This window comes from Balaenoptera physalus, assembly GCF_965194825.1.
Source record: "Balaenoptera physalus genome assembly, chromosome: X".
In the NCBI taxonomy this organism is placed as follows: Eukaryota; Metazoa; Chordata; class Mammalia; order Artiodactyla; family Balaenopteridae; genus Balaenoptera; species Balaenoptera physalus.
The window spans coordinates 77,685,354-77,700,952 of record NC_138903.1 but is presented as its reverse complement, the minus strand read 5'-3'; the positions used below and the strand labels follow the sequence as shown (position 1 = coordinate 77,700,952).

The 15,599-nt window shown below is 33.6% G+C and overlaps 1 long non-coding RNA gene across 1 annotated transcript in view; it reads left to right on the top strand.

Moving 5' to 3' along the window:
* The window catches only part of LOC309653140, an 803,279-nt gene that overhangs the window by 110,730 nt on the left and 676,950 nt on the right, over positions 1-15,599 (top strand). The gene's annotated exons all lie outside the window — the stretch shown is intronic.

Below are 15,599 nucleotides of genomic sequence, written 5' to 3'. Positions count from 1 at the left end.
TCCAGTACAAAAGTTCAGGAATGCAGAAACAAGAGATTCATTACTGTTAAATTCAGAAGTAGTAAAAGAGAATGTAATAAAACATTGGAACGGATGATAGAGATAGGGTACTTAGGAATTTTACCCCAAGCAAATGGGAAATCAATTTTTTTAAATGTCAGAAAAAAATACTCAGGTAAATATTATGGGGGAAAATTGTTTGGAAATGTTCTGCTTATAGAATGGGATTTTTATACTGTTAATTTCTAGAAGACATAGGATTGTCAGTCATTTTTTTTTAAAATCAAACTTCAAAGTGTTATTTCTGAGCTCCATTTATTTTTTTATGTATTAAGTGTTTTTTTGTTTTGTTTTGTTTGTTTTTATTGGAGTATAATTACTTTACAATAAACTCAAACATTGCTGGAAGAATAAGAGGGAAAGGAGAAGAAACACCAGTCAAGAAACTACAAAATTTTAAATATACAATAAAAATCATTTTTATCCATCCTAAATAGTTCTCTAATTACCTCAAGGTAACCTTCAAGAAGCAATAACCTCCCCAGTAAGCCATACTTCAGAGACAGATTTTATTGTATAGGATGTGGCTATAGCCTTCAAAATACATTTGAAAGACATAATATTAAATTTATTGATTTAAAGAAAAGTTTTATATCAGAGTTGGAAAAATACATTGTAGTACCACCTGTTTTAAGTGTATGAATTTCACGCCAAACCGTTTTTCCCCCACAATCCTCAAACTTGTTTTTATTAGTTTCTTTCTCATTTTCACTGAAGGCTGGCAGGGAGTTTGTGCTCTGTCTACATGTAGACATTCACCTGACAGTAAATGCAGGATTTAATTGACTAAATGCATGACAGGTGTATTTTAAATTATACGATAAATGGTGGAAGTAAACTGCATATCATGAATTAGTGTTATAACCTTAAAGTGTTAGAATCTACTTTCTTGTTGCTTCCTTATTTTTGTAAAAATAAACCATATTTTGTGAAAAGAGGGTTCTGTTCAATGATTTCAGCTTTGAGCATAGAAGACTAGACCAGATTCCAGTTGTTTACGTTAAATTTCCTCTTCTCTTTGGTTTTTAACCTCTTCATTAGAATTACACTATATGATATGCAGCCCTATAAGTGAGTTTTTATTTAAAAACTATAGGTGAGTTTTTATTTAAAGATACCCTGTTAAAACCCATCCATCTTTTACCTGTTTGTTTATTTTGATTTTATGCATGTTTCTATTTGGTCCACAATGAATTTATCACATTTTAAAAACATAAAATAAAATAAACAATAAACAGTAAATAATGAGGTCAGAAAAAAATTAAAGACGTGGATTTTCTGTGGGCCCAGGAATCATACATTTGAAACATTTCATCACTAATGTCCATGCACTCATTAGAAATGAACCTTATGTTTAGTTAAAGAGTTTCCTTCAGAAAATGTGAAATGGAAAAAACAATCAGGTTATGCACAGAGTTCAATAGATAAAATAAAGCAATTGCTTAGGAAAGTAAAACCGTGATTTGTGTGACATATATAATCTACTGAGAATCTCAATAAAGAGAACACTGAAATAAAATAATTCCAACAATGTTAGAGAAGAAATAATAACAAATAATTATAACAATACGACTATTACTAGTTTTATGGTGCTGACTAAACACCAGTCACTTTTCTAACTACTTTGCACATATTTAATCCTCACAAAAACCTATGAAGTAGATACTACTGTTATTCTTATTTACAGATGAGTGAACAGAGTCATAAAAAGGTTAAGAACTTGCCCAAGGTTAGGCATAGAGTAAAAGGAAGTATCAGTATTTTAACATAGGCAGTTTTGCTTCTGCTTCTAGAGTTCTTGAACATCAGACTATCTTTTCATTTTATTAATATCAAAAATGATAATAACGGCTACTAGTTACCAGGTTCTTACTATGTGCTAGGTGCTCTTTCACTTTAACACTATGAGGTCAAAATTCTTTTCCCTTTCTTGCAAATGAGGAACCTGAACCTGTGCCTCAAGGAGGTTAGATAACTTGCCAAGGTCCTAAAACTAGTAAGTGGCTGAGCCAAAATTCAAAGGGTCCATTCTTTTAGGTACAATACTACATTGTTTCCTATGGATATCATATAAATATAAAATAGAATATAACCATATGTATGTGTAACAGGAAAATAACACATTAATTGGAACCAAAATTGGTGTAAATAAGGAAATTGGTGCCTTCTAAGGAAAGTGGTATATTTCACATCAAAAAGAAGTAAATATTTCTATAATTCTTCCTATCCCTGGTCAGGGAGGAGGAAGAGATTTTATAAATTCCCACAACTGTTTAGCTGAATGAATTAGTGACTATTTTGATATGCAAAAATAATCCTACAACTAAAAAAGGTAGAGGGGTAAAAATGTTCTGCAAAATTAAGCTGGGAAGAATAGTTTCTCAAGGACAGTAAGTGGAGGAAAGGCTGATAATGGGAGGTTGTCATGAAGGAGATAACTGAAAAACTCCTCGATAAGTCAAATCTTCTGTCAGACCGGAACCTACTGAATTCTTGTGAGAGCGACACTTTTGAAGAAAAGGAGCCTATGTTTTGTAGCTAGTTTGAGCAGAATAAAGTAAACACGGGTAGGCTAGTGAGTTGAAAAATTTTGGAGATCTCTAAGATGGATACAGGGCTCCTGGCTTACGTGGGGCAGAATTTTAGCCAGTTGTATGATTACTTATATTTACAGTCATATAATTTATCTGTAAACACAACTTTTATATAACCACACACACACACAAAAATTGGCAGAAAAAGCAACTTCATATATTATGGTTTGCCAGAATTAAAAGAGGCAAGAGATAAGGAAAGAGATTCAGTATATAATTTTTGTACCTTAGTTGGGCAAGATTTAAATCAAAATCTTTCTTTAGTCATTTTTATGAATAACCTATTTTTGCAGAAATTGTATACTATTCTGATTGTCTTGCCTGTCCTTTCCAATTATATTTAATTCAGACTTGAATATCTTTTGTTACAGAATCAATACATGAAAATTAATAATTTTAGCAAATTTTTATCCTGGGTACTTGTTTGCTATAAGTAGATAAATATAGGATTAGTACTCCTCCTTAGTCCTGATTGGAATTTTCTCATAATATTGGATCTGAATGTGGAGAATGGGAATGGCTCATGCCATTCCACCATAGGAAATATGTAGCCGAAATGTCCCCAAACTTTCTGTTTGTTTACTTACATCTTTGGATGGTAATGTCTTACCATTATTCACCTTTTCCCTTCTCACATTCAGAGCCTTCATCTGGGCTGCTAATTACACCTGAAGCCATAATTGCTATGATCAGTTCTCCATCTGTTATTGGCAACTGATTCTAACCAAAATACAAAGAAAATAGAGGTAATGGAGGGTTAATTATCAACTCTCACCAAAGGGCTGAACTCTTGACTTTTCCATTTGCCTCAGTTAACAAGCTGTCTGCAACTACGTTAGCAGTAGAAATACTGACTGGTCCTCTCAGGGTCAGGCTTTTCTGATCACTGCGCTCTAGACCTGCACATCAGTTCATCCTCTTTATCCAACCTTATCTGCAACCAATCTTCTCAAAATATATTTTAATATATTTTAAGGCACAAAATAAGAAAAACACAATTTAAAAATTTCTGGATTGACTACTCCATAACTGTCTCTTTTTATTATCAGGTTCACTTCTCTGCCCCTTAGAAAAAGTGGTGTAGCTCCTTTACACTAAAGTTTTAATGACGATATTTATTGGGCATCCCCAAAGAATGTGGATTTTATGGAATAACTCCTCTGTGCCTCAGAGGGCACCCTTTATATATGTGAAATAATTAACCTTTAACTTAGATGGGTATGTCCTACTTAGGCAAAGCTCTCATACTCAGCTTTCGGTTACTTAAGAAGACCACAGATACATAGTGGAGATGTTTTTCTTTTGCACATAGATCAGTTTTGCTTGCAAGTAAGCACACACTCCATGTGAATATAAATCTATCCTGGTCTTTTTGTAAATATTATCATTTTAATTGAAAGCTAATCCATTGTAATACTTTATAGTTTAACTTGTGACTGGCTTTAGAAATGATAATTGAGTAAAGGTTTGGCTTTATTAATTTTTTTCAATTATGCCTTATTATACCTGCTTTTCTTAGTACAAATATAATAGACATAACCTAAAAAAGCAAATACACACAACACATAAATTTATCCATGCTAGAGACTGAATATTTGTGTTCCCCCATAACTCATTTGTTGAAACCTAGCACCCAAAGTGATGGTATTTGGAATGTGATGCCATTGGGAGGTGATTAGGTAGTGAAAGGAGACCTCATAAAAGGAACTAGGCTTTTTGTCAGAAATTACACAAGCCAGGAGACAAGAGAGAGGCATCCTTAAAAAAAAATGGAAAAAAAAATTAATATGAAATTCTGTACTCAAAGAAAATATCTTTCAAATATGTAAGCGGAATTAATAAGTTTTTAGACAATGAAAATGAGATAATTTATTACCAGGAGATCTGAACCAGAAATGTTAAAGGACATTTTTCAGACAGAAGCAAAATATATCAGATGGAAATCCAGGTCTATTAAAAATTAATTTAAAAACATAAAATTGGCAAAAATATATAAACATTAGGAAAGACAATGTTTCTCACTTTTCGTTTTTAAGAGATTTATTGAGATATAATTCACATACAATTCACCCATTTAAGTTGCACAGTTGAATGGCTTTTAGTGTAGTTACAGAGTTGTGCAACCATCATCACAATTTATTTTGGAATATTTCAATTACCTAAAAAAGAAATCCAGCATGACTCAGCTGTTAATTTCTGCAGTGGGTTGAATAATGTTGTCAAAAAATTCATGTCCAACCAGGACCTCTGAATGTGATCTTATTTGTAAGAGGAATCTTTGCAGATGTAATTAAAAATCTCAAAATGATACCATATTAAATTTAGAGTGGGACATAAATCGGATGACTGATGTCCTTATAAGAAGAGAGGGCACAGAGACACTTACAGAAAGCAGCAGTGTGAAGATGGAAGCAGAGATTAAAGTGACGGGTCTATAAGTAAAGGAATGCCAATGATTTATGGCAATCACAGAAGCTAGGAGAGAGGAGTGGTACAACTTCTGCCCTCGGAGTGTCCAGAAAGAAACAATTCTTCTGACACCTTGGTTTCAAATTTCTGGCATTCTCCAATTTGTCCATTTAATCTAAGCTAATTTATTTGATGGCATGCATTGTTGTTCATAGTATTAAATTACAATTATATTTCTTTAAGGATGGTAGTAATATCACCTTTGGAAGTCTTGTTGCTAGTAGTTTGAGTTATCTTTTTTTCCCTTTGTCAGCCTAAGAAAAATTGTATCAATTTTGTTAATATTTTCCAACTTCTGGTTTTATTGAATTTCCCCAATGTTTTCCTATTTTCAATTTCATTATTTTCTTCCTTCTGCTTTTTTGGTTTATTTTGCTCTTCTTTTTGCAGTGTCTTAATGTGGAAAATTAAGCTGTTTATTTGAGAGCTTCCTTCCTTTTTAATCATTTACAAATAGAAATTTCTCTCTAAGAATTATTTCCCTTGAACCCCATAAGTTTAGGTATATTGTGTCACTTTTATTCTTCTTGAAGTATTTTCTAATTTCCCTCTTCCTTTTTTCTTTTACACATTGGTTGTTTAATAGTGTGTTGTTTAATTTCTACAAAACTTTGTGAATTTCCCAAATTCCTGTTTTAATTTCTCATTCTACTTCATTGTGAATGGACAACAGACTGCGTATTTTAATTTCTTAACATTTATTGAGGCTTATTTTATGACTTAACATATGGTCTGCGCTAGAGAATGTTCCATGTGCATTTGAGAAAAATGTGTATTCTGCTATTGTTGGGTGGTATGTTCTGTCAATATATGTTAGGTATATTTGGTTTATAATTTGTTCAAATTTTGTATTTCCTTATTAATCTTCTGCTTCCAGGACAAAGAATAAAAGGGAACACATCACAAGTCATTTTTTTTTTGAGGCCAGCATCACTTTGATACTGAAACTAGACAAACATATTACACAGAAATATATGTATAATACAACGTAACTCATAAGGACAGAACTAATAATCCTCAACAGAATTAGAGAGAATTGAATTCAGCAATACACAAAAATGATAAACATCATAGCCAAGTAGAAGCTACCACAGGAATTACATTTGAAGAACAATTAGATTTGCCATAGCAGATAATTTAAAAAGAAAAAATATTGTAATAATATCAATAAATAAAGGAAAAGCACTTGACAAAATGAGAATCTATTTATTATAAAAACTCTTCATAAAGAGTTATGAAGAGTTTCCTAAATTTAATGATAGGCTTCTCCACAAAATTAACATCATACTTAAAAGACTAAATGTTTTTATGCTCACAATGGAACATAAAAACATTTATGCTCACTTGAGCCACTATATTCAATATTGTAGTGGAGGTATCAGTCAATACAATGGGAAAATAAAAAAGAAAGATAATAAATGAAGAAATAAAACTATCTCTATTCTTAGAAAATACGATCACTTACATAGAAAATTAAATCTTCAAAGAGTTATTCAGCCTAATTCTATCAAACATTTAGAGAAGAGCTAACACCTATCCTTCTAAACACCTTCCAAAAAATCACAGAGGAAGGAACACTCACAAGCTCATTCTATGAGGCCACCATCACGCTGATACCAATACCAGACAAAGATATCACGAAAAAATAAAATTATGGGCCAATAGGACTAATGAACTTAGATGCAAAAATCCTAAACCAAATACTAGCAAAAAGAATCCAACAACACACTAAAAGGATCATACATCTTAATCAAGTGGGATTTAACCCAGGGATGCAAGGATTCTTCAATATATATAAATTAATCAATGTGATACACCTTATTAACAAATTGTAAAAACCATATGATCATCACAATACATGCAGAAAAAGCTTTTGACAAAATTCAACAACGATGTATGATAAAAACTCTCCAGAAAGTGGAAATAGAGGGAATTCACCTCAACATAATAAAGCCCATATACGACAAGCCCACAGCAAACATCATTCTCAATGGTGAAAAACTGAAATCATTTCCTCTAAAATCAGGAACAAGACAAGGATGTCCACTGTCTCCACTATTACTCAACATAGTTTTGGAAGTCCTAGACACGGCAATCAGAGAAGACAAAGAAATAAAAGGAATCCAAATTGGCAAAGAAGAAGTAAAACTGTTGTTGTTTACAGATGACATGATACTATACATAGAAAATTTTAAACATGACACCAGAAAACTACTAGAGTTAATCCATGAATTCGGTAAAGTTGCAGGCTACAAAATTAAAACAGAGAAATCTTTTGCATTCCTATACACTAACAACAAAATATCAGAAAGAGAAATTAAAGAAACAATTCCATTTACCATTGCAACAAAAAGAATAAAATACCTAGAAATAAACCTACATAAGGAGGCAAAAGACCTGTACTCAGAAAACTATAAGGTACTGATGAAAGAAATCAAAGACAACACAAACAGATGGAGAGATATACCATGTTCTTTGATTGGAAGAATCAATATTGTGAAAATGACTATACTACACAAGGCAATTTACAGATTCAATGCAATCCCTATTGGATTATCAATGGCATTTTTCACAGAACTAGAACAAAAATTTTTACAATTTGTTTGGAAACACAAAAGACCCCGAATAGCCAAAGCAATCTTGAGAGAGAAAAACGGAGCTGAAGGAATCAGGCTCCTTGACTTCAGACTATACTACGAAGCTACAGTAATCAAGACAGTATGGTACCAGCACAAAAACAGAAATCTAGATCAATGGAACAGTATAGAAAGTCAAGAACTGAACCCACATACCTATGGCCAATTAATCTATGACAAAGGTGGCAAGAATATACAATGCAGAAGACAGTCTCTTCGATAAGTGGTGCTGGGATAACTGGACAGCTACATGTAAAAGAATGAAATTAGAACACTCCCTAACACCATACACAAAAATAAACTTAAAATGGATCAAAGACCTCAATGTAGGGCCAGACATTATAAAACTCTTAGAGAAAAACATAGGCAGAACACTCTCTGACCTAAATCACAGCAAAATCTTTTTTGATCCACCACCTAGAGTAATGAAAAATTAAAAAACAGCACAAACCAATGGGACCGAATTAAACTTAAAAGCTTTTGCACAGCAAAGGAAACCATAAACAAAACAAAAAGACAAAACTTAGAATGGGAGAAAATATTTGCAAATGAAGCAACCAACAAGGGATTGCTCCAAAATATACAAACAGTTCATGCAGCTCAATATCCAGAAAACAAATAACCCAATAAAAAATGGGGTGGGAAGATCTAAATAGACATTTCTCCAAAGAAGACAGAGATGGCCAAAAAACTCATGAAAAGATACTCATCATCACTAATTATTAGAGAAATGCAAATCAAAACTACAATAATGTATCATCTCACACGATTCAGAATGGCCATCATCAAAAAAAAAAAAAAGATCTACAAATAATTGCTAGAGAGGGTGTGGAGAAAAGGGAACACTCTTATACTGTTGGTGGGAATGTAAATTGGTACAGCCTCTATGGAGAACAGTATGGAGGTTCCTCAAAAAACTAAAAATAGAACTACCATGTGACCCAGCAATCCCACTACTGGGCATATGCCCAGAGAAAAGCATAATTCAAAAACATACATGCACCCCAATCTTCTTACAGCACTATTTATAATAACCACGACATGGAAGCAGCCTAAATGTCCATCAACAGAAATGGATAAAAAAGATGTCATACATGTATACAATGAAATATTACTCAAACATAGAAAGGAACAAAATTGGGTCATTTGTAGAGACGTGGATGGACTTGGAAACTGTCATACAGAGTGAAGTAATTCAGAAAGAGAAAATCAAACGTATATTAATGCTTATATGAAGAATCTAGAAAAAATGGTACAAATGAACTTATTTACAAAGCAGCAGTAGAGTCACAGATGTAGAGAATGAATTTAGGATACCAAGTGGGAGGGGGGTGGGATGATTTGGGAGATTGTGATTGACATATATACACAATTATGTCTGAAATAGATAACCAATGAGAACCTACTGTATAGCACAGGGAACTCTACTCAGTGCTCTGTGATGATCTAAATGGGAAGGACATCCACAAAGGAGGGGATATATGTATATGTGTAACTGATCCTCTTTGCTGTACAGCAGAAACTAACACAACATTATAGTGCAACTCTACTCCAATAAATATTAATAAAATTCCTTCGTGCCAAAAGTAATGAAGTTGCCCAAGTTCTCAGTAAATATAGAGTAATCATCTGGAGACAGGGCAGTTTCTCCCTGTTTTTGTTTTCAAGAATATATTTAAGTTTCCAAGGAGAGATTTTTAGCAGCCATCTTTGTCAACCTCTGCCTATTCTTAATCAGTACTATAGACATACCACTGAAGTGAAGTTCTCTTAATTATGGTTTAACCTCACATCCTGTGATGCTTTTTTTTTTTGTTTTTGGTTGGGCATTGGGGTATATTTGGTTGTAAACAAAAGGGTCAATACAATGGTTTCAATATATATGCATTTTTAAAATGGAAGTTCTGCTATCAACTTTAAGTATCAAGTCTGCTACAAATGAAACAAAAAATAAACTTTACATTATATGTTTCAAATGGTTAATCAATAATGTATATATTGTAACATTTCAACATGTGGAAGATAACAAAACATACATACAGGCTATATTTTACTGAAGAAAATTGAGATTTAAATTGATATATGTTCATAACATAATAAATTCTAACTCCCTAGCTTAATGACTTATTTAATATACCTCTTCATATTTGTGATGCAAAATGTGGAAGACTGGAACAAATACTATTTTGATGATTCATCAGAATTTGAAGAAAGCATGACATTTATTTTGTAAGGCAGTGTATCTGAATCTATGTTGTTCAGAATCCCACTGTTCTATGAGTATGCCTCATGGCCTGCTGGTTTGAGAGTGAGAGGGCAAAGCTCTGGGATACTTTGCCTGTTGCCAAACAGATAAGCCACTTGTTCCAGATATATTTGAATATATGCAACAAACTGCCACAAAATGTGAATATGTTTGTCAAATTTGAACACCTGTACTGAAGTCAGTGAATGAAACAGGTAACATAAGATACCTTATTGTCAATAGATTAGCAATATAGTCTTACCCAGGAAATGGAATATTTCTCCCCCAAGCATGCAGTATAGTGTTTCCAAACTTGAACTTGTACATCAGAAGAATATCACACATGTGTTGTACAAGTGGTTGGTTTTAGTGATAATACTTTTGGTTATAGAGTAAAAGAAAGGTAAGCAAAGAGAGGATGCAAATCACAATTTTCACATTGTTAGTATTCTGCACTAACCTGTTCTATTCCAAACTTGCCAGCTCATAAGAACAACTTGGTAAGCTTATTAAGCATGTGGATTTCCAGGCTGCTCCCCTAGAGATTCTGATTTAGTAGGTCTGTGGTGGTTTCCAGATTCTTATCATCAGAATAGTTTAGGAAATCCAGCTGTAACCATTACCGCTATCAGTGGTTTTCAAATCAGACTGTGTCCTTAAGCTCTGAGCTATGGGAAATTTGAACAGTTAGGAAACGAAGTGGCAAGTCTTCATATTACTTTGGCTTCTGATGTAACCTTTTGTTTTCTTCCACTGGTGACCTGAAGAGTTGTAGGAAGATGGCATTGACACTGGTTATTTTGATACACTGTTGGCACTTCTGCAGACTGAAGCATCAAAACATATTCATAGCAAATTTGACTTCAAAAAACATTAAAAATAAAAGAAAACTAAGAAAACAATGTAAATAGGGCAGGGAATATGCTCTGAGAATATACAGATTATTTTTTGTATACTTTGGACAACAGATACTCTTACAAGAATCTAAAACAAAACAACAAACTACTGTAACAGCACTTATTTTCCTGATGGTTTTAATCAAAACAAAACAATAATAAGACAAAAACAAAATAAAACATAACAAAAGCAAAACATTATTTTTTTTTTGCTTTTTTCAGACAAGCTATTCATTACTTTGGATGTAATAAATTTTATTTTTTTGCTTTTTAATACAAAGTTAAATTGGCAGTAGAAAACACATGTTAATAAAGCATGTATTAAAAAATAAAAATATTTTTGTGAGACATATTTTTGCATCAGCTCAAGTACCACCTGGAGATATACTAGTGGTCTATGTACTACAAGACAAGAAGCCCTGCTTTCTAACAGTTAGATCATAGTGGCATCCATTGCCTCTGCCTGCTGTTGGTTTTGTAGCCAATCCATCCACAAACATTTTTTATTCCCATGAGGGGCTTAGCACATATGTTATGGATTCATCAGATATTAAAAGATGTAAGAGTTACGTGCCTTGAACAACATCTTTTTCATCACTTATAAACATATGTTTTGGAAAATTTAAAATATGGTTGTGCTGTTTCTTCTAATTAGAAGATTTACAGTATATCTTTCTATTTATTTTACTGTATATCACCCATTTCTGTGCCCTTATTTAGGCATTTGAAATAGAATATCTAGATTTTAATATTTGATGGAATATACTGAGATCATTATTATGAATATAGTAATTATGTCCATACTTTATCATGCATGTATTGTTATATTAGGGTTTTTACAGATTAGTAAGAATAGGAAACATTTTTATTCCATTTGATGACATGTAACCTATGCATAGAAGGCTTTTTTTCCCTGTAGAATGATTTTTAAACCCTTTATCAGTTCTAAGACTTTGGCATCAATACCCCAGATCACATACTACTGAAACAATTGGATGAGGTTAAAAAAAAAGACATAGTGATTAGCTAGAGTTTTATAGAAACGGTAGCATCAAAGAGAGTATTGATGGAATCATTGAATAGTAATCTCGTTGTCTTTTCAGCCACAATAACATTCATTAAGAAAAAACAAAACGTTTATACCTCCTTGAACATATGCTTTGACTTTTCGAGTGTGACAGAATTCCTGTTCTTTTAAGATGATATTGAAGTCTTGGGACTTTCCTGGCGGTCCAGTGGTTAAGACTCTGTGCTTCCACTGCAGGGAGCATGTGTTCGATCCCTGGTCAGGGAACAAAGATTCCCGCATGATGTGTGGCAGCGGGCAAAAAAAAACAAAAACAAAAGATGATATTGAAGTCTTCATATATGCTAGAATCCCAGTTTATTTGATGGCACTGGTATAGAAATTTTTCCATGATATTCTAGGAAGGAAAACATAATGATCGATAGTTTGGACACTGCCTTTAAGCAAATTTAGTTTATATTACAGGTTTGTCACTACTTGCTATGTGATGCTGACCAGAATTTTTAACCTATGTAATCTTCATTGTCCTCATTATTTATCTGCATTCATAGTATCCTGTGCATATTTCAATTCCAGCTCTTATTATACAGTATTTAAGTCATTGATTTCCTTACCTCTTTCAAAATACTGTGGGCTTATTGATAACAGGGAATATTTTCTTTTTCCATTTAAAGTCCTTAGCAGTTTATCCAATGCTTGAAAATTAGTAGGCATTTAATATATATTTTATTGATTACATGAATGAATGTACAAAGTGAGACACTGATGGACTTATTTCATATGAATTTATCTATGGAAATGTAATAAGGACCTGCTTATAACACAATTTCACCTCTTTAATTCAACTCCTTGTCTTTGGGAATACGAAGATTTAAAGATATGACCATTTACTCTAAGAACACATGACATAGGGGAAATGGGCCTATAAGTAAATCAGTCTAAACAGTAAAGTAAATCCAATAATGGATGTGTTATCAACTACAATGGTAGTAAAAAGAGAGTATGATCAGGGCAGTCTTCACAAGCATCCTTAACTTGGATTTGAGGGAGAATCATAAAGGGTGCTTGGTTGGTGTGGAGGAAGACACTTCAGGCAGAAGAAACAAAGCATGCAGAGATCCAGAGGTGAGGAAGAGAATAAGATCATTACCATTACCTTGACACCTTGGACAGCATTTAGAATTCTGCTGCAGTTCCGTTGAGAAATGATGAGGGACTACATTGGAGAAGTGTCAGTGAAGATAGGTGTATTAGTTTGCTAGGACTGCCATAACAAAATAGCAGAGACTGGGTGGCTTAAACAAGGGGTAATTATTTTCTCACAGTTGTAGAGGCTGGGAAGTCTGAGATCACAGTGTAATTAAGGTTGGATCCTTCTGTTCCTTCTGTTTCAGGCCTTCTTCCTTGGCCTGTAGATGGCTGTCTTCTCCCTGTGTCTTCACAGTGTCTTCTCTCTGTACATGTCCATGCCCAATATTTTTCTTCTTATAAGGACACTAATCATGTTGGATTAGAGGCCACTCTAATGACCTTATTTTAACTTAATTACCTCTTTAAAATTCTAATCTGCCAATACAGTCACATTCTTAGGTACTGAGGAATAAGACTTCAAAACCTAAAACTGGGGAGACACAACTCACCCAGTAACACTCCACCTTCTGGTCCCCCAAATTCATGACCTTCTTACATGAAAAATATATTCGCCCTATCTCAACAGACCCAGGAGTCTTAACCCATTCCAGCATCAATGCTTAGTCTAAAATATCATCTAAATCAATATGGGTATGATGTAAGGTATGATTCAGCTTGAGGCAAATTCCTCTCCATCTGTGAACTTGTGAAATCAAAAATTAAATAATGGGCATGAATAGGATAGGCATTCTCATTCCAAAAAGGAGAAACAGAAAAAATAAATAAATAAAGGCGCCATGGATCCCAAGCATGTCTGAAATCTAGCAGGACAAATTTCATTATATTTTTTTATTGTGGTATGTGTGGCTGAACCACACTGACTCCATATTATCAGCTCCATCTTAGGCCCACAGTCCTACCCCTTCCCTTTTCTGTGGGACTGAACTTTACTCTCGAGCCAGATAAATTCCTTATCAACTTTTGCCCTTGTTTTCATCTGATATGTAAACTAGAAGAGTGACTTTTGCTGACAGCAGATGGTTAATGGTCATGAGACCACAGTGGGGAGGAGGTGTCCCAGTTGTTGCCAGTGCCAACGTGCTTCTCTTTTCATAGATTCTATTTTTAGCTTTGGCCCCTTTAAATTCCCTTGAACCACTTTCGACTGCACAGTGTGCAGCTACAAATGCCTCTGGATCTTCCATCCACCTGATCCTTCCCACTTGTCTTTAAGTTACCCACAATAAACCTCATGATTGCACTTTATGCAGTTGCCTGCTTCCTTTTTTAGTCCCAAAGTTTCTTCTCAGTTTTGAAGGATATTATTCAATGTCTCCTCCTCCTTACATGGTAAAAAACATGTAACATGAGATCTAATCTCTTATGAGATTTTTAAGTGTATAGTACAGTTTATTAGTTATAAACACAATATTATACAATTAATATTTTTAAGGATTGAGAATAAACCTCTTTGATCTCATGCTCTGTTCTATAGGTTCATAGGGATGTTAGCCCTGCCACTTGGCTCTGAGTGATGATCCTACTCTCTTAGTCCTGGGAGATAGTGGACTGGCTTCCTGAATTTGAGGAGGTTGCTGTGCCCTGTGAAACTGAGAGGAGACAGTCCCACCCCCCAGAGCTAGTAGTCTCTGAATCTGTGGTAGTATTGGCAGACCTCCCAACCTCTGAACTGCCTTCAGTGTTATTTTTACCTTTTCTTGAAGGATAATGCATTTTCACAACTGGATAGTGGAATCATGAGTTCAATTGTGGATATGTTTGGGTTTGAAATTACTGTGGAAAACTTAAGTAAATATATCTGGTAACCAGATGTATATAATGATCTGAAGCTCAAGGAAGGAGATAGAAATGAGAAACCATAGAATTAAGTTTCCAAAATGCTTTTATTCAAAAAGCTTTAACATGGGTTTTAATATGAGTTTTGTCATCTGCTAATTACCTTGGTAGATCAAAAGAATTTAAAGATATATGTAAGTCACTTTTGAGAAGTTACATGAATCAATAAGGTTGTACATGTAAATTACATGAGAAGTAAAATATTTGATGGCTCAGTTACCATTTCTAAATCTCTTCATCTGATTAACTTAGATAATGCCAATTACTTACTTTTTGAGAGATTATATAAATATTTATTTAGCTAATGATGACATTGCTGATCTCTTCATCAACCAGGAAACAAAAATATGTGCATGTTTATTTCAAAACCTAATTTTGTTGTTGTTGTTGTTTTCCTTTACATGATTTCCAACCGAAGACCAGAATTTAGTGATATGTGAGCATTTTTTCCACTTTGAGTCAATGAAAGAAAATGAGTTCACTACTACCTCACCAAAAATTGCCAAGTTATGCAACAATGTTTGCCGTTTTGCAGGTTAATGTATACCCTGCAACCATACTGAGGTAAAGTGTCACTTATCTAATGCCAAAAGCCTGTAAAGAGATATTTAAAAAAAAACATTTTTACAGATTACAACAGTAACATACACAGTGGAAAAATCATATGATATAAGAATGTATAAA